Source organism: Heptranchias perlo, chromosome 28 (assembly GCF_035084215.1).
Source record: "Heptranchias perlo isolate sHepPer1 chromosome 28, sHepPer1.hap1, whole genome shotgun sequence".
NCBI classification, from domain to species: domain Eukaryota; kingdom Metazoa; phylum Chordata; class Chondrichthyes; order Hexanchiformes; family Hexanchidae; genus Heptranchias; species Heptranchias perlo.
The window spans coordinates 18,855,679-18,881,101 of NC_090352.1; the positions used below are offsets into that span (position 1 = coordinate 18,855,679).

General features: G+C 41.6%; 1 long non-coding RNA gene across 1 annotated transcript in view; it reads right to left on the reverse strand.

Annotated features, from left to right (window-relative positions):
- Positions 1–23,071: 23,071 nt before the first annotated feature.
- The window catches only part of LOC137299259 (uncharacterized), a 29,025-nt gene continuing 26,673 nt past the window's right edge, over positions 23,072–25,423 (reverse strand). Inside the window, exon 3 of the long non-coding RNA XR_010957857.1 lies at positions 23,072–23,861. This is a non-coding gene — a long non-coding RNA (uncharacterized lncRNA). The remainder of the gene's footprint in view (positions 23,862–25,423) is intronic.

Below are 25,423 nucleotides of genomic sequence, written 5' to 3' on the forward strand. Positions count from 1 at the left end.
AAGCTCTATACAATTGTAGTAAGACTTCCTTACTCTTGTACTCCAACCCCCTTGCAATAAAGACCAACATTCCATTTGCTTTCCTAATTGCTTGCTGTACCTGCATGCTAACTTTTTTTGTTTCTTGTACGAGGACACCCAAATCTCTCTGAACATCAACATTTAATAGTTTCTCACCATTTAAAAAATATTCTGTTTTTCTGTTCTTCCTACCAAAGTGAATAAACTCACATTTCCCCACATTATACTCCAACTGCCACCTTCTTGCCCACTCACTTAACCTGTCTATATCCCTTTGCAAACTCTTTGTGTCATCCTCACAGCACCTGGAATACTGCATACAGTTTTGGTGTCCATACTTAAGAAAAGACATACTTGCTCTCGAGGCAGTACAAAGAAGGTTCACTCGGTTAATCCCGGGGATGAAGGGGCGGACATATGAGGAGAGGTTGAGTAGATTGGGACTCTACTCATTGCAGTTCAGAAGAGAGGCGATCTTATTGAAACATATAAGATTGTGAAGGGGCTTGATCGGGTGGATGCGGTAAGGATGTTCCCAAGGATGGGTGAAACTAGAACTAGGGGGCATAATCTTAGAATAAGGGGCTGCTCTTTCAAAACTGAGATGAGGAGAAACTTCTTCACTCAGAGGGTAGTAGGTCTGTGGAATTTGCTGCCCCAGGAAGCTGTGGAAGCTACATCATTAAATAAATTTAAAACAGAAATAGACAGTTTCCTAGAAGTAAAGGGAATTAGGGGTTACGGGGAGTGGGCAGGAAATTGGACATGAATTTAGATTTGAGGTTAGGATCAGATCAGCCATGATCTTATTGAATGGCGGAGCAGGCTCGAATGGCCGATTGGCCTACTCCTGCTCCTATTTCTTATGTTCTTATGTTCTTACTTTCCCACTTAGTTTTGTATCGTCAGCAAACTTGGATAAATTACACTCGACCCCTTCATCTAAGTCATTAATAAAGATTGTAAATAGCTGAGGTCCAAGCACTGATCCTTGCGGCTGCCAGCCTGAAAATGACCCGTTTATCCCTACTCTCTGTTTTATGTCCATTAACCAATCCTCTATCCATGCTAATATGTTACCCCCAACCCCATGAGCCCTTATCTTGTGCAACAACCTTTTATGTGGCACCTTATCGAATGCCTTTTGAAAATCCAAATATACGACATCCACTGGTTCCCCTTTACCTACCCTGCTAGTTACATCCTCAAAAATCTCTAATAAATTTGTCAAATACGATTTCCCTTTCATAAAACCATGTTGATTTTGCCTAATCATATTATGATTTTCTAAGTGCCCTGTTATCACTTCCTTAATAACGGATTCCAGCATTTAGTATCATAGAAATATAGAAAATTTACGGCACAGAAGGAGGTCATTCGGCCCATCGTGTCCGCGCTGGCCGAAAATGAGCCACCCAGCCTAATCCCACATTCCAGCATTTGGTCTATAGCCCTGTAGGTCCTGGCACTTCAGGTGCACATCCAAGAACTTTTTAAATGAGTTGAGGGTTTCTGCCTCCACCACCCTTTCAGGCAATGAGTTCCAAACCCCTACCACCCTCTGGTTTAAAAAAAAGTTTCCTTGGCTCACCTCTAATCCTTCTACCAATCACTTTAAATCTATGCCCCCTGGTTATTGACCTATCTAGGCCCCTCATAATTTTGTATACCTCAATTAAATCACCCCTCAGCCTCCACTGTTCCAAAGAGAACAACCCCAGCCTATCCAATCTTTCCTCATAGCGAAAATTCTCCAGTCCTGGCAACATCCTCGTAAATCTCCTCTGTACCCTCTCTAGTGCAATTACATCCTTCCTGTAATGCGGTGACCAGAACTGTACACAGTACTCAAGCTATGGCCTAACCAATGTTTTATACAGTTCCAGCATAACCTCCCTGCTCTTATATTCTATGCCTCGTCTAATAAAAGAAAGTATTCCTTATGCCTTCTTAACCACCTTATCTACCTGTCCTGCTACCTTCAGGGACCTTGGACATGTACTCCAAGTTTCCTCACTTCCTCTACACCTTTCAGTATCCTCCCATTTATTTTGTACCCCCTTGCCTTGTTTGCCCTCCCGAAATGCATTACCTTACACTTCTCTGGATTGAATTCCATTTGCCACTTTTCTGCCCACCTGACCAGTCCATTGATATCTTCCTGCAGTCAACAGCTTTCCACCTCACTATCAACCACACGGCCAATTTTTGTATCATCTGCAAACTTCTTAATCATGCCCCCTTCATTTATGTCCAAATCATTAATATATATCACAAAAAGCAAGGGACCTAATACTGAGCCCTGCGGAACCCCACTGGAAGCAGCCTTCCAGTTACAAAAACACCCGTCGACCTTTGCTTCTTGCCACTGAGCCAATTTTGGATCCAACCAGCCACTCTCCCTTGGATCCCATGGACTTGTACTTTTTTTAACCAGTCTGCCATGTGGGACCTTGTCAAAAGCCTTTCTAAAATCCATGTAGACTACATCAAATGCACTACCCTAATTGACCCTCCTTGTTACCGCCTCAAAAACCTCAATCAAGTTAGTCAGAGACGACCTTCCCTTAACTGTCCTTGTTGACTGTCCTTCATTACTCCTTGTCTTTCTAAGTGATGGTTTATCCTGTCCCTCGGAATTGATTCCAATAATTTGCCCACCACCGAGGTTAGACTCACTGGCCTGTAATTACTCGGTCTATCCCTCGGTCCCTTTTTAAACAATAGTATAATGTTAGCAGTCTGCCGATCCTCTGGCACCACGCCTGTATCCAGTGAGGATTGGAAGTTGATGGTCATAGCCTCCGCTATTTCCTCCCTTGCTTCTTTTAACAGCCTGGGATACATTTCATCAGGCCCTGGTGATTTATCTACTTTCAAAGATGCTAATCCCCTTAACACTTCCTCTCTCACTAAGTTCATCCCAACCAATGTTTCACACTCCTCCTCCTTAACTACAATCTCTGCATCGTTCCTCTCTTTTGTGAAGACAGACGCAAAGTATTCATTAAGAACCATACCAACATCTCCCGCCTCCACACATAGATTACCTTTTTGATCTCTAATAGACCCTACTCTTTCCTTAGAGTTATCCTCTTTATCTTAGTGTATTATAAAACATCTTTGGGTTTTCCTTGATTTTACTTGCCAATATTTTTTCAAGCCCTCTCTTTGCTTTCCTAATTTCCTTTTTAATTTCACCCCTGCACTTTTTATACTCCTCTAGGCTTTCTGTAGTATTGAGTTCTCAGTGCCTGACACAAGCTTTCCTTTTCTGCCTGATCTTACCCTGTATGCTCCTAAACATCCAGGGGGCTCTAGATTTGGCAGCCTCACCCTTTTTCTTTGTGGGAACATGTTTACTTTGCACCCCTTGAATCTTCCCCTTGAATGCCTCCCACTGCTCTGACATTGATTTACCTTCAAGAAGCTGTTTTCCCGACGACTGATGTCAGGCTAACCGGCCTGTAGTTCCCTGTTTTCTCTCTCCCTCCTTTCTTGAATAGTGGGGTCACATTTGCTACCTTCCAATCTGCTGGAACCGTTCTAGAATCTAGGGAATTTTGGAAGATCATAACCAATACATCCACTATCTTTGCAGCCACCTCTTTTAGAACACTCTGATGTAGGCCATCAGGTCCAGGGGATTTATCAGCTTTTAGTCCCATTAGTTTCTCAAGTACTTTTTCTCGACTAATATTACTTACTTTACATTCCTCACTCTCATTAGATGAGCTTCCGACGATATATCTGCTCCATCCCCAAGATCGCCTACTTCCAATTCTGTAACATTGCCTGTCTCCGCCCCTGCCTCAGATCATCTGCTGCTGAAACTCTCATCTATGCCTTTGTTACTCTAGACTTGACTATTCCAATGCTCTCCTGGTCGGACTCCCATCTTCCACCCTCCATAAACTTGAGCTCATCCAAAACTGTGCTACCTGTATCCTAACTCGCACCAAGTCCCGTTCACATGTCACCCCTGTGCTCGCTGACCTACATTGGCTCCTGGTCCAGCAATGCCTCAGTTTTAAAATTCTCATCCTTGTTTTCAAATCCCTCTATGGCCTTGCACCTCCCTATCTCTGGAACCCCCTACAGCCTTCTGAGATTTCTGTGCTCCTCCAATTATGGCCTCTTGCGCATTCCTGATTTTATTCACTAGCTGCCTAGGCCCTACACAGTGGAAATCCCTCCCTAAATCTCTCTGCCCCGCTACCACCCTTCCTCCTTTAAGATGCTCCTTAAAATCTATACCTTTAACCAAGCTTTTGGTCACCTGTCCTAATATCCCCTTTTGTGGCTTGGTGTCAAATTTTGTTTGATAACACTTCTGTGAAGCACCTTGGGACGTTTTGCTATGTTCAGGGTGCTATATAAATGCAAGTTATTGTCTTAAATTCCGATTATGAATTGTAAAAAAAAATGGAAAATTTCTTTCTTGCTCTATTTTAAAACAAGGTAGGGGCAGTTTTAGCATTGTATAGCTCTAGCTGGAAAATTAGAGGTGGTTTTAAGATACAATAACATGTCTTGATATGATCCATAGGCAACAGCCGTTCACTAACCTGAAAGCCATGGAAAATTAAAAATAATTAATCACTTAATCCACTGAACTCCTGCTTGCTGCCAATGGTCTGATTTTGAAATTTCTCCCTAGCTTAGATCCAATGGACAGTTTTTCCCTCAACCACAGTTACAGGAGAGCACTCCCTTAAAGCACCAGTGTCACATTTCCACTTTATACACAATCTATCTATGTTTCAGTCCTCTGAGTGGGACTGCTTAATTAGTGGCTGGTGTGCCAAACCAGAGGTCATTTTGTCTTGTCTACTGGGAACTGAATGAAGGAGCTACCCAAACTAATTTCATGTAGGGCCTTTACTAATTGTCAAAGAGTGCAAACGTCACCTTCTGTCGTTAGGTTGGTTTTCAGCTTGGGTTGCTGAGGAGAAAAAATTATGTTCTAGCACTGATTCTCTCTCTCCCCACTGTTAATGGAGTTGAAAAATTCATACCTCTTCCCAAATTGGAGCTGTGCATATATTTTGGCATCTTTTACAAAGGTTAGGTTAGAAAGTCAATGATATGAACCAACTAACAATTACTTACAGGTCCTATTTCATGATTTATTCGATTTACATGATGGCATTTAACACATGAATCAGGTTGGGCAACAATAGATCAAAGTGCTATTTGATTATCATGGTTTCCTGGAATGTTACAAAGAAAATAACTGCTTCAAGAAGGTTTATAAATAGACTATTAATACTATAAATGCGCTACACATTTCAATTTGATAATAGGTGGTTTATTAGCAAATTATAAATCAAGGTATAATTGTGGATCAGACATGGTAGCACTTACTTTCAGTTGTTCTCAGGATGAGTGGTGCTAGTAAGATGACATTTATTGCCCATCTCCTAGTTGCCCTGAGTGAATTTGCAACTGCTTCAGAGGGCATTAAGAATCAACCACATAATGTGGGATTGGAGTCATATGTAGGCAGACTGGGAAGGGATGGCAGGTTTTCTTCCCTGAAGGATATTAGTGAATCAGTTGGATTTTTAAGACAATCTGGCAGCTTTCATGGCTTTATTTGTCTGGTGCTAGCTCACAAATGACCAGATTTATTGAATTCAGGACAACAGTGTTGCTAGACCTGCACCATAACCGCTGCTCAATCATCTCCAATAGTCACTTTAGTACTTTGTCTCTGATCTGAGATGCTGAGAAATCACAAAATAACATGTTTTTGATGGTGTAAAGGCAAAACTTATTGGAGCTCTAACAAGTGGGAACCACAGATTCAATCCTCCATACCACCGAAATCCCATTCTCGGCCACAGAGTTGTGGTTAGGTTACTGACTGAATGGCACAAACCTCCCCACCTGGAGGGACAGAAGGTAAAATTGACGAGAGGGTTACTTTCCACTACAGTGATCCTCAAAAGCAGTATTGGCAGAGGCTTGAACCAAAAATTATATAAAGATACACTACCAGAGGAGAATATTGTAGTTTTAATTTTTGCAAAACTGATCTGTGACTGTAATGCTTTGCATATACAAAAAAAGCCTTTTTCTTAAATGTTGGCGTTAAGGGACACACTAGGTTCCATACGTCATGGATAAGAATGCCGACCTCCTTATCTGAGAGGTCACCTGCTAAAATCACCTCGCACACAATAACAATGTCATGACTTTCCTGGCACTTAATTACTAAATAGGTCCTCAATGTTACTCAGTTACAGATGCCAGACTGGTTGGCACCAATGTTGGATGCAGGTGAGTTAACTTCACAGGCAAACAAACTGTTTGAAAGAAAGAGTAATTGATGCAGAATATTAGAGGCACAATGAAAAACTACAATGAATATAAGACATTGGCGCAAGAGGATAGAAAATAGTTTGCACTAATGTAGGGCATTTCTGTAACCCGTATATGTAATATCACCATTATGTAACACGTGCAAGCTAAAGGCTTCTTGACATGGAAATCTCCCAGCTCTGTTCACACAGCTCATTAAGTTTTTCCTATGATGCACTGTTAAAACCAAAAACCAGCTGTGACCAATGAGAGATTGCTCTTGTCTTATTTCATAAAAGACTTGTATATTTTCACTATTCCTTTATGGGAGCTTATGGATGGTGCCACTGTAATTTGGTTATTGCTATGACTGAGAGCACAGGCTGGTCAGTTGGAATATATACAACTCTCACTCATAAGTATGTAAATAGGGTGTCTTTGAGTTTGTTTCTTTTCTAATGTCTTGACTTATATTTGAAGAAATTATGCGTAGCCTCATACAGGGTATGGGAGGGGAAGCTTCCTCACCTTATTGTTCATAAGCTGTTACCACACTTGGGTTAGCTGCGACTGCCTTGTTTAGTCAATTAATCAGTTAAGGGACAAAAGATGAATAATGTCTCTGATGCAAAAAAAATGAAATTGCTTAAAAACTTTATTATTGGTCTGAAAAAAGGAGACAGAGGTTCTTGGTTTGAGATTGTTGACGCAACAGGGGATTTGAGTCTGGTTCAGCTGGCATTTTAGCAAGGGTGTCTGGAGCTAGTGTTGACTGACAGCTCCTTGCAGCTCAGAGCCTGTCTAACCGAAATGTAAATGAGAGCCTTCTCCCAGTTCACTAGTTCATTTCAGTTCTTGCCTGGCGACGGTGATGAGGAGTGGGATGAAGCTTCCACAAAGTTCACAGATAAAGTTTTCCTCACAGACGCGTGTTCCAAGTTACAAGAAGTTATCAAAGTTTAGCAGCATCTTTTTATTTCGAAACCATTTTTGTAAATGAATTAAACAGCCGTGATTCATCTTCCTGCTGTTAGTTGACGATTGCCGTTTGCTAATTTTTATATTTCTTAATAAACCTGGTTCATAGTTTATAGCCCAAAATATATAGTCTGTCAATTCAACAGTTGCAGAGATGCAACAGTGAGTTTACCAGATACACGAGGGGTTTATCATTCACCCTGGACATGCTACCTTCCTGGATTACTTTGCACATAAGGAAATGTTTTGGTCCATAACGAGCAAGGTTTGTCTGCGGAAGCAGAATTTTGTGTCAGGCATGAAAAGATATCTGAAGAGTGCTTGAATTGCAACATCAGATTTTCCATGAATCTCTGTTCTTCAGTTAAACATCTGTTAAATGGACGTCTTGCGCATTGTACATCTTCAGCTACTGAGCAGCAGTAAAAGACCACTTCAGCAGCAGTGAATAAAGGATCCATGAGATCCTGTTAGCAGAATGAGATAAAAAGATAGAAATAAAATAAACAGCAGTAAACAAGTACATCAAAGCAACTCTTTCAAATTGAAATTGACTAAATGCGTAAAAGCACGCGCTGAAAAGCTTATTAAAATAAGATGATGGTTTGGAAACTCCATCAACTGCACAGCCTTGACAAATAATTTCCATGATTTTCAAATTTTAATCAGTTAGTACAATGAATGCAAGATGTTTCATTAACTTTTTATTGCACTGGTTTCCGCCTTTCTGTTGTCAGTTTCATGTCTTTTGTGATGTTGCCACTTTAACAGATTATAAGAAGCACTGCTTTTTTTGTAGTTACTATTATTAAGTTAATAATCTGGTGATTATTGATATAGTGACGATATGGAATAAAGATAAACATAAATATACAATTACCATGTGAAAGCTGAGACTGCTATGGATGTATTTCCTAACAAAGCCTCACATCGTTTGTACGAGTGATAATACATTATTTATATGGTTCCCACATAAGGTTTAAAAAAAATGAATGTCAGCTCCTCCATCGCCAACACACCTTAAACTATTCACAGGAATTGATTCCTCTTGTTATGATGGCCATACAAAATACATTGCTCACAAAACACATGTACAGGAGCCATAACTGAATTAAACCATAGCAGATGTAAGTGAATCATTAGCTTACCCACCAGCTCCTGCAACAAATTGTATTACAGCTGAACTCTCTTTCACAGGCAATAGTTCGCAACCCAGTCTCAGTGCTGTGCTCCCATCCAAAGACGAATGCTAATAAACAACATGTATATAAATGCTAACAGGCACCTTGACTGTCAGTGACTTGTGTATTAAGTCCTGTGTCACTGTCCATTGATGGACTGCATAAAAATAAGTTACTTGAATCTTTCTTAAGAGTGAAATTAAATTGATATTTTACTACATAAGTTGTCATATTCTATTGTATGTATTTGGGAAAAACTACATTTTTTTTCTATTTAAGCCAAAAACATAGCTACATGATGCCATCACAAAGCATCATTAAGCGTTGCATCATCACAAAGTTTCAAATTGTTTGAATTGATACATCTAGTATTAATAACATTCACAGCATAGAATACATATTCATCATTGATATATTGGCTACATGTCTGCCCTTTATACTCAACGGTGGAAAATCTAGTTCAACTTTACCCACATGCTCACCTAAGGGCTTATAACACCGGATAATAAAACTTCAAGAAGAATTTGTATGTCTCAAGGTAAAATTACAAAAAAAGAGTTTTTCTCTGAGAAAGCAAACCGATTTGGGACAACTTTTAATAATCAATATGCAAATTCTAAGGTATATCAAGTGTCAACATTTGATTCACAGCTAGTGTATACATTCCATATCAGTTATACATTTATTTGAAGTGGGGTAACACTAATCTACATTTTACTGGTTGGAGGATTCTGAGCTGTAAAAGTGTTGAGTAAATTACGTAGTATAATGTGTGCAGGTTTTATGTAGACATATTTATAGAGATTGCAAGCTGAGTGATTGGCTCTTTTACTTACTGTTTTTTGTACTTCCTGTACAACTGGTTAAACCTATGCTCTCAATTTAAGCAAATCATGCAGATTAACTACTTTAAAGACTTGCATTTACATAGTGCCTTTTACATCCTCAGGGCTTCCCAAAGCACTTCACAGCCAATGAATTACTTTTGAAGAGTAGTCAGTGTCGCTGTTTTAGAATCATAGAAGCACAAAAGGAGGCCATTCGGCCCATCATGTCCGTGCCGGCTCTTTGAAAGAGCTAGCCAATTAGTCCCACCCCACTGCTCTATCCCCATAGCTCTGCAAATTTTTCCTCTTCAAGTAATTATCCAATTCCTTTTTGAAAGTTATTATTGGATCTGCTTCCATCACCCTTTCAGGCAGATTGTAGGCAAACATAGTAACCAATTTGCATAGACAGAGAGAATGTTATGATGACAGTATATTCTTAAAGCAACATTGACAATAAAAACATTAGTAGAACATCTACAACAGTGAACTGTAAGAAAGGCACGGTATTTTTTTGTGAAAGTGATAGCAGGATCCAGCCAGAGGCAACTGACAAAAACTGATGTGTCTAAAGTTTCTAACGGACAACATGCCAGAGGATCCGTGTTAAGTTGCTGCAAGCCCAGACCCTTCCTACTGCCTAATGTATGTTCCAGCAAACCTGATTCAGCAGGCATTGTTAATGGTGTGTTTGTTTCTGCACTTACGGAACAGAATTCCAGATGGTGATACTCCCTCAGGGAGAGTTCTACAGGCAGGAGAAGCAGTGTGTAAATTTACACCACTGGTATTTAGGCCTCTCGCATTGATGCAGAATGCTAAAATCCAGCTGGAATAGCTTTTCTCATTTCTGCTATAAACAGACAGAAAATCAGGGGAGAGAAGTCCTGGCTCAAGTGCTAGTGATTCTTTTGGGGCAGTTCCGGCCAGGGTTGACTGACACATTTTTGCAGTGATGTAGAGGAGGGACCTGCATGATGTAGGATAATCTTATCAAGCCCAATGATCAAAGGCTGCAAGTCCCATCACTAAGAACATAAGAACATAAGAAATTGGAGCAGGAGTAGGCCAATCGGCCCCTCGAGCCTGCTCCGCCATTCAATAAGATCATGGCTGATCTGATCCCAACCACAAATCTAAAGAACACAAGAAGTAGGAGCAGGACCCGGCCACACAGCCCCTGGGCCCTCTCCGCCACCCACAGGGCATTGACCGATCCGAACTCAGCTTCATGTCCAATTTCCTGCCCGCTCCCCATAACCCCTAATTCCCTTTACTTCTCGAAAACTGTCTATTTCTGTTTTAAATTTATCTAATGATGTAGCTTCCACAGCTTCCTGGGGCAGCAAATTCCACAGACCTACCACCCTCTGAGTGAAGAAGTTTCTCCTCATCTCAGTTTTGAAAGAGCAGCCCCTTATTCTAAGATTATGCCCCCTAGTTCTAGTTTCACCCATCTTTGGGAACATCCTTACTGCATCCACCCGATCAAGCCCCTTCACAATCTTATATGTTTCAATAAGATCGCCTCTCATTCTTCTGAACTCCAATGAGTAGAGTCCCAATCTACTCAACCTCTCCTCATATGTCCGCCCCCTCATCCCCGGGATTAACTGAGTGAACCTTCTTTGTACTGCCTCGAGAGCAAGTATGTCTTTTCTTAAGTATGGAGACCAAAACTGTATGCAGTATTCCAGGTGCGGTCTCACCAATACCCTATATAACTGCAGCAATACCTCCCTGTTTTTATATTCTATCCCCCTTGCAATAAAAGCCAACATTCTGTTGGCTTTCTTGATCACCTGCTGCACCTGCATACCAACTTTTTGATTTTCTTGCACTAGGACCCCCAGATCCCTTTGTACTGCAGTACTTTCCAGTCTCTCGCCATTAAGAAAATAACTTGCTCTCTGATTTTTCCTGCCAAAGTGCATAACCTCACATTTTCCAATATTATATTGCATCTGCCAAATCTCCGCCCACTCACCCAGCCTGTCTATATCCCCCTGCAGGTTTTTTATGTCCTCCTCACTCTCTACTTTCCCTCCCATCTTTGTATCATCTGCAAATTTTGATATGTTGCACTCGGTCCCCTCCTCCAAATCGTTAATATAGATTGTAAAGAGTTGGGGACCCAGCACCGACCCCTGTGGAACACCACTGGTTACTGGTTGCCAGTCCGAAAATGAACCATTTATCCCAACTCTCTGCTTCCTGTTCGATAACCAATCCTCCACCCATGCCAGAATATTACCCCCAATCCCGTGATTTTTTATCTTAAGTAATAATCTTTTATGTGGCACCTTGTCGAATGCCTTCTGGAAGTCTAAATACACTATGTCCACTGGTTCCCCTTTATCCACCCTGTACGTTATATCCTCAAAGAACTCAAGCAAATTTGTCAGACATGACTTCCCCTTCATAAAGCCATGCTGACTTTGTCCTATTAAATTATGCTTATCTAAATGTTCCGTTACTGTCTCCTTAATAATAGACTCCAAAATTTTACCCACCACAGATGTTAAGCTAACTGGCCTATAATTTCCAGCCTTCTGCCTACTACCCTTTTTAAATAACGGTGTTACATTAGCAGTTTTCCAATCTGCCGGGACCTCTCCTGAGTCCAGGGAATTTTGGAAAACTATCACCAAAGCATCCACAATCCCTAATGCCACTTCCCTCAAGACCCTAGGATGGAAGCCATCAGGTCCAGGGGATTTATCCGCTTTGAGTCCCATTATTTTACTGGGCAGATGTAGGCTTTCCAGAACACTGTTACCACTGACCATGAGATCCAAGGCCAAGCTTTGGTGAAAATGTTCACCGTTATCAGATTTTGAGGACAGAATGAGATACTGGGATTATTTCCACTGGAGCAGAGAAGGGGTAAGAAGAGATTTTTTTTTAATTATGAAGGATTTTGATAAGATGAATAGAGAAAGACTATTTCCTCTGGTTGGGGTGTCAGTGATGCAGGGTCATCAATTTAAACTTCTCGGAGAGAGGTTAGGGGAAATTTCTTTGCACAGCTGGTTGATGAAGCTTCGAATTCTTTGCCACAAGAAATAGTTGAGGCACAGACCATTGCATCTTATAATGGAAAATTGGATAAATATTTGAAGCGGAGGAAGATATGGGGCTATGGGGAGAGAGCAGTGCAGTTGGATTAGTTTGGGATTGCCCCAGCAAAGAGCTGGCACAATCATATCCCCCATCTGTGTTGTAAACCTCTATGGTTATATCTTGAGTGCTCTTTTTGCCCCAGTACAGTTTAGATGTTCTAAACGAGCTGAGAAGCTGGATTTTTTTTTGACTGAAGAGAGCTTGGCACCCTCAGAGAGGAGAGATGGATGGATAACATCACAGCCAAGCCTTTTCAGAGTTATTTACTGGTTTTCTTAGTGCTGCAGATAACATGCCATTTGTCACCCACTGTTCAACGCTGTCTATATCTGCCTGCAGTGATTCAGTCACTGGCTGTTTTTCAAATGGGGAGATGAGCAGTCGATTGAGGATGGTGTCTCACTGTAACGTGGATGAGTTTACTCCGGACATGATTGGGTATTGGTGGTTGCCGAAGAGTTTATCCCTCTCTCAGCCCTTCTTGTACAATCTTCACACTTGCATCATTCAATTGGCTGAAAACCAACCTTTGCAGCCATTACATTTTTTTGGAAATTGTTCCCACCTCTGAATTGGGTGTTGGGAGCCAGAAGAAGTTAAAAAGAGTTTTAAAGTTAGTTTTCTTTTTTTTGCAGCTAAAGGTTGATGTAAAGAGTAAAATGAAAGTTAAAAATAGGAGAATGAGTGAGCAGAAGTGAAGTGTATAAATGGTTTTATTTAAAATATTAATTTTTTTTTTAGGGATAATGAAGAAATAAAGTCATTCTTGACATTTAAATATCACTAACAGCATTTGTCTCAGTACCAATGTGGGCCTGCTGGCATTTTAAGGGTTAAGAGAACATTGCTTTTGGTGACCTCAACTGGGTCATTAATGGAGATAAGATGAGGAGCAAAATGGAGGGCATGTTTCCTTGAGGCCCATTTATTGGTGTAGTAGTAAGATGCATTTATCATGACACAGTGTTTGCATCCTCTGAAGAACTGATGTGAACCAGGGAAGTGAGGTGGGGTGGGGGGAGAAAGGGGGAGGATGGAGAAGAGGCACCATAACCAAGTCCCAACCTGTCCTCACCCGACATCTACACATAAGCAGTCCTTAAACGAGAGTTATTAAATTGTGATCTGATATGGAAACCCGAACTGACTTAACTGTCTATAGCTCAGGAGTGCTGAAGCAAATTGCAGGACCGTTTCTCTGGTTGAGATCAGATAATTCAGCACAGAACCTACAGCTCTCCTGGTCTTCATGAGTACCACACAAGTGGTGCATTTCCTCCCGAGCCATTAGGTTCTGGTTTACCTTTGTGCCTATCATAATCTTTACTTTGTTTTTCCCTTCATATCGTTTTGCTTTCGTATCTTCGCCCTTCCTTTCTCTTTCTTTACACTCTTGTTCTCTTGGTACATTTTTTAGTCTAGCATTTTTAATTGGCTCACATTAGTGTATTTTATGCAGTTTTACTTTTTTGTACATCTTGGCAGGAGCCATTTGGATTATTCAGTTTACAGAGCTAAATTAATAAAGAACAAGAAAGAAAGACTTGCAATTATATAACGCCTTTCACAACCTCAGGACATCCCAAAGCGCTTTACAGCTAATGAAGTACTTTTGAAGAGCAGTCACTGTTGTAATGTAGGAAACGCGGCAGCCAATTTGTGCACAGCAAGGTCCCACAAATAGTAAGGTGATAACGGCCAGATAATCTGTCTTAGTGATATTGGTTGAGGGATACTGGGTTAATAGGGATGTGTGGAGTAGCACTCCGTAGCACAGTGGCAGCTGGGAAAGGAGAGGGGTTGAAGAAACTGACATGAGTGATGTTGGGCATAAGAAAATCAAAGAAAGAGGAAAAGAATCCAGACCCGTTCAACATCTGAGTGCAGGAAGTCCAGGAGTAAGTGTGAAAATGCAAAGAAACTCAAAGGAGGAAAGAAAGAAACAGCACCAATCAAGAGACAGAGAGATTGAGAAGGAATGAAAGGATTAAAAGATGTGGCTGCAGAGTTGGTGGATGCATTGGTTTTGATCTTCCAGAATTCCCTAGATTCTAGGAGGATTGGAAGGTGGCAAATGTAACCCTGCTATTCAAGACAGGAGGGAGAGAAAAAACAGGGAACTATCGGCCAGTTAGCCTGACATCAGTAGTAGGGAAAATGCGAGGATCTAATGTTAAGGACGTAGTAACAGGGCACTTAGAAAATCATAATATGACTGGCAGAGTCAACAAGGTTTTATGAAAGGGAAATTGTGTTTGGTAAATCTATTAGAGTTTTTTGAGGACATAACTAGTAGGGTAGATGAAGGGGAACCAGTGGATGGAGTATATTTGGATTTTCAAAAGGTATTCGATAAGGTGCCACATTAAAGGTTGTTACTCATGGGATTGGGGTAATATATTAGCATGGATTGAGGATTGGTTAACGAACAGAAAATAGAGAGTAGGACTAAATGGGTCATTTTCGGGATGGCAGGTTGTAACTAGTGGGTTGCCGCAGGGATCGGTGCTTAGGCCTCAGCTATTTACAATCTATATTAATGATTTAGACGAAGGGACTGAGTATCCAAGTTTGCTGACGATACAATGCTAGGTGGGAAAGTAAGCTGTGAGGAGGACGCAAAGAGCCTGCAAAGGGATGTAAGCAGATTAGGTGAGTGGGCAAGAAGGTGGCAGATGGAGTATAATGTGGGGAAATATGAGGTTATTCACATTGGTAGGAAAAATAGAAAAACAGAATATTTTTTAAATGGTGAGAAACTATTAAATGTTGGTGTTCAGAGGGATTTGGTGTCCTTGTACACAAAACACAGAAAGTTAACATTGCAGGTATAGCAAGCAATTAGGAAGGCAAATGGTATGTTGACCTTTATTGCAAGGGAGTTGGAGTACAAGAGTAAGGAAGCCTTGCTGCGATTGTACAGGGCTTTGGTAAGACAACACCTAGAGTACTGTGTACAGTTTTGGTCTCCTTATCCAAGGAAGGATATGCTTGCCTTCGAGGCGGGGCAACGAAGGTTCACTAGATTGATTCCTGGGATGAGAGGGTTGTCCTATGAGGAAAGATTGAGCAGAATGGGCTTACACTTTCTGGAGTTTAGAAAAATGAGAGGTGATCTCATTGAAACATATAAGATTCTAAGAGGGCTTGACAGGGTAGATGCTGAGAGGATGTTTCCCCTGGCTGGAGAACCTAGAACTAGGGAACATGGTATCAGGATAAGGGGTCGGACATTTAGGACTGAGATGAGGAGGAATTTCTTCACTCAGAGAGTGGTGAATCTTTGGAATGCTCTAACCAAGAGGGCAGTGGTTGCTCATTCATTGAGTGTATTCAAGACTGAGATCGATAGATTTTTAGACTCTAAGGGAATCAAGGGATATGGGGATAGGGTGGGAAAGTGGAGTTGAGGTCGAAGATCAGCCATGATCTGATTGAATGACGGAACAGGCTCGAGAGGCCGTATGGCCTACTCCTGCTTCTATTTCTTATGTTATGAAGGAATAATCCATATATCAGGAGATAGGCTTAACGTGTAAAGAAGTGTCAGGGAAGTGTTGAAGACTATTAAGCGGATGTGTGCAGAGAGGCTAAGAATTGTAGTCAGTACATGACAATATTAAATGACCCTTTACACCAGCTTTTACCATAATCCACATTTACTGTTAGGAATTGCCAGGTAGTGAAATGTGAAAGCTGTAAATGCCAGGTCAGTGATAACTGTGGAACGTGCAGCTTTCTCTGATTCCATGTCCCGTGCATATCATTAAGGCCAGTTATGCGTTTGGATTTTAATATGAACATAATCCAGGCTAATTCAGTGTGTTACTCCTACAGTGTACTGATCCACAGGAAAGTACAGAACAATCTTCCATTTCTAATTAAACTATGCAAGAAATTGTGCCACTAAATCGTTGGCTGTATTTCCCTGTGAATTCCTGATAATTCATGTAATTTTATGATAAACATGATCGTCACTTGGTGTTGATAATTGGCTTTAGAGTAAGCCCTACTTTCAATTGTTAAATATGATTATTATATCCATCTCATATATTGTATACATAATCAACAAAAAAACCCTGAAAATGCTCTCTTCATATGTTCAGATTTTTTTAATATTCCAGTGCCACTTACACATAATTTAGACACTTGAATCAGGAAAACAGCTGCTTCCTGAATAGCAGCATATGGGCTGTTTCAGCATAATCCTGTCATCACCTGCAAGCCATTAATCAACAAGCATCTGTTTCACTATTTTAATTTACACAAGGTACAAGCCTTCTCTGCATTCACTCTGACCTGAAGCAGCAAGCTGCTTTTTCAGATTTACTGCACGCCCTTCAGCTCGGAAGTTTAATTGCATTAAAATGTCTGCAGCTTTCTCCGATTTCTTGTCTTGCGTGTGTAACGAGGGTGATTCACTACAACCAGAAATATCTGGAGTGACAAAAGTTGCAGCTGTACATTTCAGGGTCTTGGACAATGAAGCCTGCAACTGCTATTCTCAGTAGGAACGCAAAAATTGTTTATTTTTCATAAGCATAAGTAGAGAATAACTTCAGGAGTTCTCCCCTTTTGCCAGGTGAGAGGTGAACGAGTCCCCTGATCTCAGGTTCTCTGCCAGGATTGGTTTGTAAGTGGCCACTTAAAGGAGTGCGAGTGATCCTGGGCAATTTGCTCTTGGAATTTCTTTTCTCCTTCTTTGTGGGAAAACACCTAGCTTTTGCTAGGCACTTTTCTGTGAAATAACTGGAGATGTACGGTCGTTATTGAGCAACTGAAAGAGGAAAGTTGAGCTTTTCCTCTACGTTGCACCCAGAGAATGTTCAGTTCCCAATGCACAGCAAAGAGGAAATGGAGACGGAGACCATGTTATGTTAGGCCTTCGCTCCCACTGCGGTGCCTTGAGATTTCCTGGGGTTCCCAAGTCTGACGTAACAGGGCCTATCATCTGGAAGCCCAGTGTAAGAATAGTAGTGATGTTGGATGAGTTAATCCCAGCTTCTATCTCACTTTCCTCCTCGGCTAATTAGATGCTAGAGTGGACGGGTGCTTGAAGAAACCTGGAGTCGGGGCTTGCATCAGGAACTCCATCGACCAGAGGGTCTGCAGAGGCTCTGGGGGCGGCCCCAAAATGGTTCTGGGAAAAAGAAGTTAACTTCCACTTTCTGCAGGATTCCCCTTTCCTCGCATTCCCCATCCCAACCTCTCCACAACAATGAACTTCAGAGCTCAGGGTCGTCTAGCTGCTGATCTCCAGCCAGCCTGCAGTTATGCTCCTTTCTCTATCCCCCTAATGTGGCACATAGCCCTCCCAGGAGGAAGGCATGTGCATGGAGTACACTTGAGACGCGCAAATAGCCCTGGGCAGGAAACTTGAGTGCTCCCCTCCCTTCAGAGGTGCAGTTTACCTGAGGTACAGAGTACCTGTCAGGCGCCCAAGGGGACCCAAAGAAGAAAGTCTAGCCTCACTTTCTAAAGTGTTAAATTATGAGGACAGGTTGCATAGACTAGGCTTGTATTCCCTCGGGTATTGAAGATTAAGGGGAGACCTAATTCAAGTGTTAACAATGATTAAAGGAGTTGATAGGGTAGATAGAGGGAAACTATTTCCTCTGGTGGGGGAATCCAGAACAAGGGGCATAACCTTAAAATTAGAGCTTGGCTGTTCAGGGGTGATATCAGGAAGCACTTCTTCACACAAAGAGTAGTGGAGATTTGGATCTCTCTTCCCCCAAAAAGCTGTTGAGGATAGGACAATTGAAAATTTCAAAACTGAGATTGATAGATTTTTACTAGTTAAGGGTATTAAGGGTTACGGAACCAAAGCGGGTAGATGGAGTTAAGATACAGATCAGCCATGATCTAATTGGATGGTGGAACAGGATCAAGGGGCTAAATGGTCTTCTCCTGTTCCTATATGCTGGTGGACCAGTGGGTTTGGTTTGTATTTCAGATTTCCAGCACTCCTAATTTTTCCTTTTACCTTTATACTTTTCTGTGAGCGCAGTCAAGATTAGGAATTTGCTACCTTGGGAGTCACTGGTGTGAACATGTATCTTGCTAATCTTCAGTATAATATTAGTATATTGAAGTATTGCACACTTAGCCCACATAGATCATCTTAGTCATTTTGGTGTGAATATTCAGCAAAAAAAAATAGCTCATGTGTGAACACATAATTGGATGAGAAAAGCTGCCTAGGGAGAAGCAAGGTTTAGAGCTGAAATGACATGAGTTTTTCAACAGCAGAAAACTCACAACAAATCAGTTTTACTATCACACTAAAAGCACTTAAACATCTTGGAGCCCATTCCCGGTTAGAACCAGCAATGTGGTTTATGAATTGCGGAGTGGGATTCCATAAAGGAATTCCTATGACTGAGCTGGACAGGTCTCTATTATTTAAACAGCAAACTCGCTTACAACGTACTCCAGTACAAGCATTGTTGGAGCTTTAGATAACTGTGGCTCGGTACAAGTGATGTCTGAGTTTTAAATAACAGCCACTTCCCCCGGGCTCAGGGCTGGAGAAGACCTTTGCTTTTTTTTAAAAACTGTCTGGAGGGGAATCAATGAAAGTTTATCACTTGACAATGCAGTGTTTTTTTCACTTCAGATGGAGAGACAGAATGATTAGTGCTTTGTTTATAGTTACAATTCAAAAACATATTAAGGACCAAAATGCTTGGTGTGGGAGAAGGTGCAAAGTGGGCAGATTGCCTGTGGTGGGGGAGGGACAGAAATTTGGGGCTGAACCTCGATCCACATTCTGCTGCAATTCTGCTTCATCCTAAATTCTGTTCAGAAGCGCAGGCAAGTCTCACCGCCACCCCCTCGCCCCCTAAACCATGCCCTGTTGAGCCATTGGGGACATGCTTGTGGCAATTCTAATCAACCTGTAGAATTTCACCCACTATGCCACCTGACAGGCCCAGCAGGACCTACACCACCTGAGATAGGTCCTATACTGGGCCTCAGGAAGGCCCTACACCACCTGAGATAGGTCCTGTACTGGGCCTCAGGAAGGCCCTACACCACCTGAGATAGGTCCTATACTGGGCCTCAGGAAGGCCCTACACCACCTGAGATAGGTCCTATACTGGGCCTCAGGAAGGCCCTACACCACCTGAGATAGGTCCTATACTGGGCCTCAGGAAGGCCCTACACCACCTGAGATAGGTCCTGTACTGGGCCTCAGGAAGGCCCTACACCACCTGAGATAGATCCTGTACTGGGCCTCAGGAAGGCCTTACACCACCTGAGATAGGTCCTATACTGGGCCTCAGGAAGGCCCTACACCACCTGAGATAGGTCCTATACTGGGCCTCAGGAAGGCCCTACACCACCTGAGATAGGTCCTATACTGGGCCTCAGGAAGGCCCTACACCACCTGAGATAGGTCCTGTACTGGGCCTCAGGAAGGCCCTACACCACCTGAGATAGATCCTGTACTGGGCCTCAGGAAGGCCTTACACCACCTGAGATAGGTCCTATACTGGGCCTCAGGAAGGCCCTACATCACCTGAGATAGGTCCTATACTGGGCCTCAGGAAGGCCCTAAGATTACTCCGGAGAAAGATAACTGATCGTAGAGGACAGCTCGATTACCTTTTAAAAAGATGCTGGTTTACTCCCTTATGAGCAGTAGAAAATGCACCTGGCTTTTTTCTTTAGCCTTTTCTGGGTCTCAGAATTCCCCCTGTGGGAAGTCATCAAACTGGACAACTTGAGCATGGGGTTAGGAAAATCAAAAGGAAGTTATTCCCAGTGAACTCAGAATGTCGTTAGTGAAGCCTAGGATCTAGTTGCCTGCCTTCTTGGGTTCAGATGATGCATGCCTGGCACCCTAGATATGCCCACCGGAAGCCTAGATAAGACAAGCATATGCCAGACTTTAACAGGGTGCGGGTTCCAGATGGCTGGGTTAGCGTCAAACCCACCCGATGCCATCAGTTTGAGGCCTGGCCTATTTTAACTCCCGGGCCTCATTTACTTCCCGCTGGTCAGCTGTGAGCCGGGGAGGGGGTAGACTGGTGGTGGCACCAACATTCTGTCAGCTGCCCAGCAATGGCTCTCAGCAGGGTAGAGGGGAACCTAACCCCACTTGTTGTGGGAAAATGGTGGACGGTGAGTCGGCATATTGTTGCTCAATGGGATAGTCTTTGAGTGAGATGCCGAGAGGCCAAACAGTAGAGCAAAGAGAGGAGGTAGCATCTCAGAACGGTCAGCCTGAACTACGAGTAGTGAGGCTGCACAGACCGCTGAAGACAGGCAGCAGTGGTTGGTCAGAATTATGGAGGGCAATAGGGGAAAGGATGGGAGGGCGAAGTTATGGCCTTGCAGGAGGGAGTGATCATGGGTAATTATCAACGGGAGGCCACCGAGTGGGTCAACAATGGAAGCACCGAGAGATGACTAAACAGCCGATAATTTAAATTAAAAAAAATAAATTGGGCCTTTTAATTAAGTCCCCTCGCCAATGCCAAAAGATTATACTTGCAATAGGTTTGGTCATTCCTGATTTTTATTGGCACTTACTAGTCCTGTTCTGCTGAAACAAAGGTGGCATTTGTATTAGATCTACATAGAGAGCCAGTCATGTAACATTAGGTCACAAGCAAAACATTTCATTCCAATCACAGCACCACCTACAGGCAGTACAAGTATTGCAGGTACACAGATACTTTTATGATGGATTTTCCCATAGAGATTGGCTCCTGGAATTTTTGGTTCTCCTGATCTCCCAGATCAGTAGGAACTCTGCAGGAACAACCATAACCTGTTTATGCCATTTCTCCGGGGTATCCGCTGATCTTCTGCCGAAGTTACAGTGGGAGGTGAGGAGAGGCCCCCCCACAGAAATTCTACCCAGGTAATCAATAGAGTTTCCGATGCATTTTGAAATGGAATTTGGGGAACCACCCAGTGATGTTAATATATGATTTTTTAAAAATCCTCCTGCATGACTTTGTACATAGAAGCCAAGAGACTTGCAGAAGTCTTTGAGCCTAAAGTCACAGAACAATAAATTAGTCACTAATTGATTTACCACTCATTTTGTTCCATTTACTTGCAGACTTGTATTTGCAATCAGGTAGTTGTGCTCTATCATATGTCTTTTGATGTCAATAGGCCTTGTCATGTGGAATTATGCAACCAGGGCTGACGTACTCTGAAGTGCTTACAAAGCAGATTTTGAGTCATGTTGATGTGCATGTGAATGACTGCAGCCCAATGACTAAAGTTCTTTTTATACTGGCTCTTGTTCAAGTCAGTCTCTGGAATCAGTGAGTCTGTCCTCAGTGTTTGCAAAGTTAAATGCAGGTGCCTTATCCCAGCTGCAGAATTATCAGCCAACAAAAAGCAGGATCTATAGTTGCTTTTATATTGGTTTCTTATGTTTTCACTATAAGCTGGGTCTTTATGGCAAAATGCTTGTCTGTTGAAATAAATGAACTACTAATGAATTTACAGGTTTGAATGTGCAACTCCTTATAACAAGTTTTCTTTAATGGTCTGTAAACATGGTCCTCTAGCACAACACAATGTTGAGGGTGGAACGTTTGTTAGTGTCACTATGGCCTGCACAGTGGCTGGTAAAGAAAAATTCCAGTTTACCTGCAAGGCAAGGCATGCACTGAACACAATGAAAATTAAAATTGGGAGAGATGTATAACAGCAGAAAACTGATAAGAATTTAGCCGCCTATCAACCAAAGTCAAAATTAGCCCCAATCTTTTTACAACTTAAATTTATATAGTGTTCATTACATACTAAGATGTTTGAGTGCATTACAGGGCAGTAAGTGGTAAATGGAGAGAAGGAAGAGTCAGGACCAGGCAAAAGCACAGAGGAGGGTCTTAAGGAGGTTATTGAAGGCAGTGCCACCACATAAACCAGTATTTGTACATCTTCCTCATGCACTGCACCTATTTACTCAAATGACAAATTTACACACAGTGAAAATCCTGGCCTAGAAAACACTCGCTGCCACACCAAAACCAAGCAAGAGAACCACATGGAATTGGTTCTCCAACGTCAAGGGCACAACTGGGTCCTGAGGCACTGCGGGGCAGGAGACAAACTGTGGCTGGCAGCAACCTGCAGTTTTAGTGCAAAGCCAGAAGAGTGTAAAGTAAAATATTTAATTACTGCTGGTTTGACTGCTCCGTGCCTGAAAAGAAAATTGACTGCTGCATGCATGGAGCATGCTGTACTCAGGCACTAACTAATTTTAGAAGGGGGGCTGAAATAGGGTTTAAACCCCCAATTTGTATAGGCAATGGGCTTAAAGCTGTTTCAGGAGGGCACCCTAACCAATATGGCAGGCGGCACATCCAAGGCGCTGCACAATCCAATTTCAAGGCCCTTATCTAATCAGTGACACGCCTAAGATGTCCCACTCCATCACTAATGGTTTTGATGCTGTGAATTTTCATGAATTTTACCATGACAGGATTTGCTTTGACACAAAATAAACCTGAATGCTGAAATCAATTCTGAAGTGATAAATTTCATGATAATCCCTGCTTCGGAGTTCATTATAAGGCTCAGCATGTGAACCCACATCAATTGATATACTAATTTACATACATAAAGGCGTAAAACAGTTCACAAATCAATTCAAATGTATTTGAACAGACAATCTTTATTGCTGACAAAGAGACAAGTACAGTGCTTTCCCTTTCTAATGAGTGCAGAGGACAATGTTCTTTCATACAGCTCTTTAGTTCCTCAGTTACAATGACAAGTGATTTTCTTCAAATACGGAGTTAAAATGTTCTTTTTATTAATAACATTCTAAGATTGATATTTGCTAACTGCTACCCATAAGCAAGTGATTTTCAAATGTTTCAGTGTTGTAAGGGGATTTGTGACTTGCAAATATATCCCCTGCCAACCTTGTCAGGTATTGTCTTCTTGGGGCAATTGTTAAATTTCCTCCATCCAACAACTCCTGAACGTAACTACTCTTTAAAAAAAACTCTGTGGGCAGATCTTCCTCTTAAAAATGGCCCTAAGACAAGCTTGGCAGGGTATACATTTGTAAGTAACAAATGGCCTTACAGCATTAGGAAGCATTTAAAACTCACTCGTTAATGGGCAATAGTTAGCAAATAACACTGTTACAATGTTATTGTGAACAGGAACATAGCGATAAAACTCCACCCACTGCCCAGTCTCCTTTATAACCTGGTAGTCTTGCAGTAAATTTCCAAGAGCACTTAAACCTGTTGATTATTTGCTCTTACATCTAGTTGTAACCTCATCTGGGTACCTTAGCTGTTACCCCAGAAACTGTTATCCAATGGCATTGCAGGAAATTCTTCATCGTTCGTGTATAACACTCCAGCACCATCCGCATCATTAATATCCAACATGCATAAGAATTCAAAAGCAAAATACTGCAGATGCTGGAAATCTGAAATAAAAACAGAAAATGCTAGAGAAGCTCAGCAAGTCAGGCAGCACCTGTGGAGAAAGAAAGAGTTGATGCATAAGAATTGATTGATGGGTGCCCAGAAAATCATGGGTCCATTGAAACTAGTAAACTCATTAAGTCACAGTGTTAGTGCATTGAACTGACCAATGTAAATGGATATTGGTATTTGAGGAAAATCTGTTCCAAGCACATAATTTTGCTGCCTGGAAGGCAGCTTCTCAATGGTGATGGCATCAGTGCTGGTTATCTCACCAGTGCCTTGTTATTTTCACACTTGGTTATTTGAATATTGGATGATTTGCACACTCATGGCTGTTTATATCACATCAGATATTCATATGAACTTGCATACTTGTGGTAAAATTCAATGTCCATTTATCTGTAAATATCTTAAAGTGCCTGAATACAACCCAGTTGCTAATTTTTCACAAATTGTTTGACTGATAGTTAAGTAATAACTTTTGAACTCTAGTGCTGAACCTGAATTCATTAATCACAAATCAGACATTTGAACATGCCAGAACCATGTTATGATTCTCTTATTTGCAGCATATGCAGCAAGATAGTTCATGAGATATTCCTCATGGCCAATTCCAGGTAATGGGGGAAAGCATTAATACATGTCACAATGTAGAATCGAGCAGGGACTTAGTTAGGAATTGCAAAGTTTCAAGTTGAAATCAGTTTAAATTGGTCTAGTTTGGATCAACATTTTGGACACCACCTGCCTGTTCTAATTGATGGTTTCTTAACATGGCTATTATGGTATAAAAGAACCAGGGACAATTTCCTCTGGAAAACATTCATAGGAAAATCAAATATTCATTCACAAGATGTGTTTTTAAGAATGTGTTAATAAGAACACATTTATGATTTCACAATTATATGGTGGACAGCAAAAATCATCCCTCAAAGTTGTAGCAGGAAAATTGGTCAGCATGATGAAACCTGAAATCTAATCAGCACAAAGCACAACAGAAAATGCCCAATTTTGAACCTTGCTGCCAACAGGAAGTGCAGGTGCTGCTTTAAGAAGTCACGATGTGGAGATGCCGGTGATGGACTGGGGTTGACAATTGTAAACAATTTTACAACACCAAGTTATAGTCCAGCAATTTTATTTTAAATTCACAAGCTTTCGGAGACTTCCTCCTTCCTCAGGTAAACATTTACCTGAGGAAGGAGGAAGTCTCCGAAAGCTTGTGAATTTAAAATAAAATTGCTGGACTATAACTTGGTGTTGTAAAATTGTTTACAATTAAGAAGTCACAGCAGCACATTTCTGCTCCAGCCCATGAAATCACAAGCTCCGAAACAAGTCGCACTGCATTTAAATATGACGATGGCAGAAAACCCAGGGAGGTCCGTTCTGTGCCACTGTGAGATGTGCTGGGCAAAACACACGAGTTGACAATTTCAGACCCTTATATTTGCATGGTCCCACTCAAATTAATTAAAAATCTACACCATCCTTTACCATCACTTTCAGCCAGTGAAGAGGTTAACTGTGGCCAGAACAAACTAAAATTATAACATTTCTA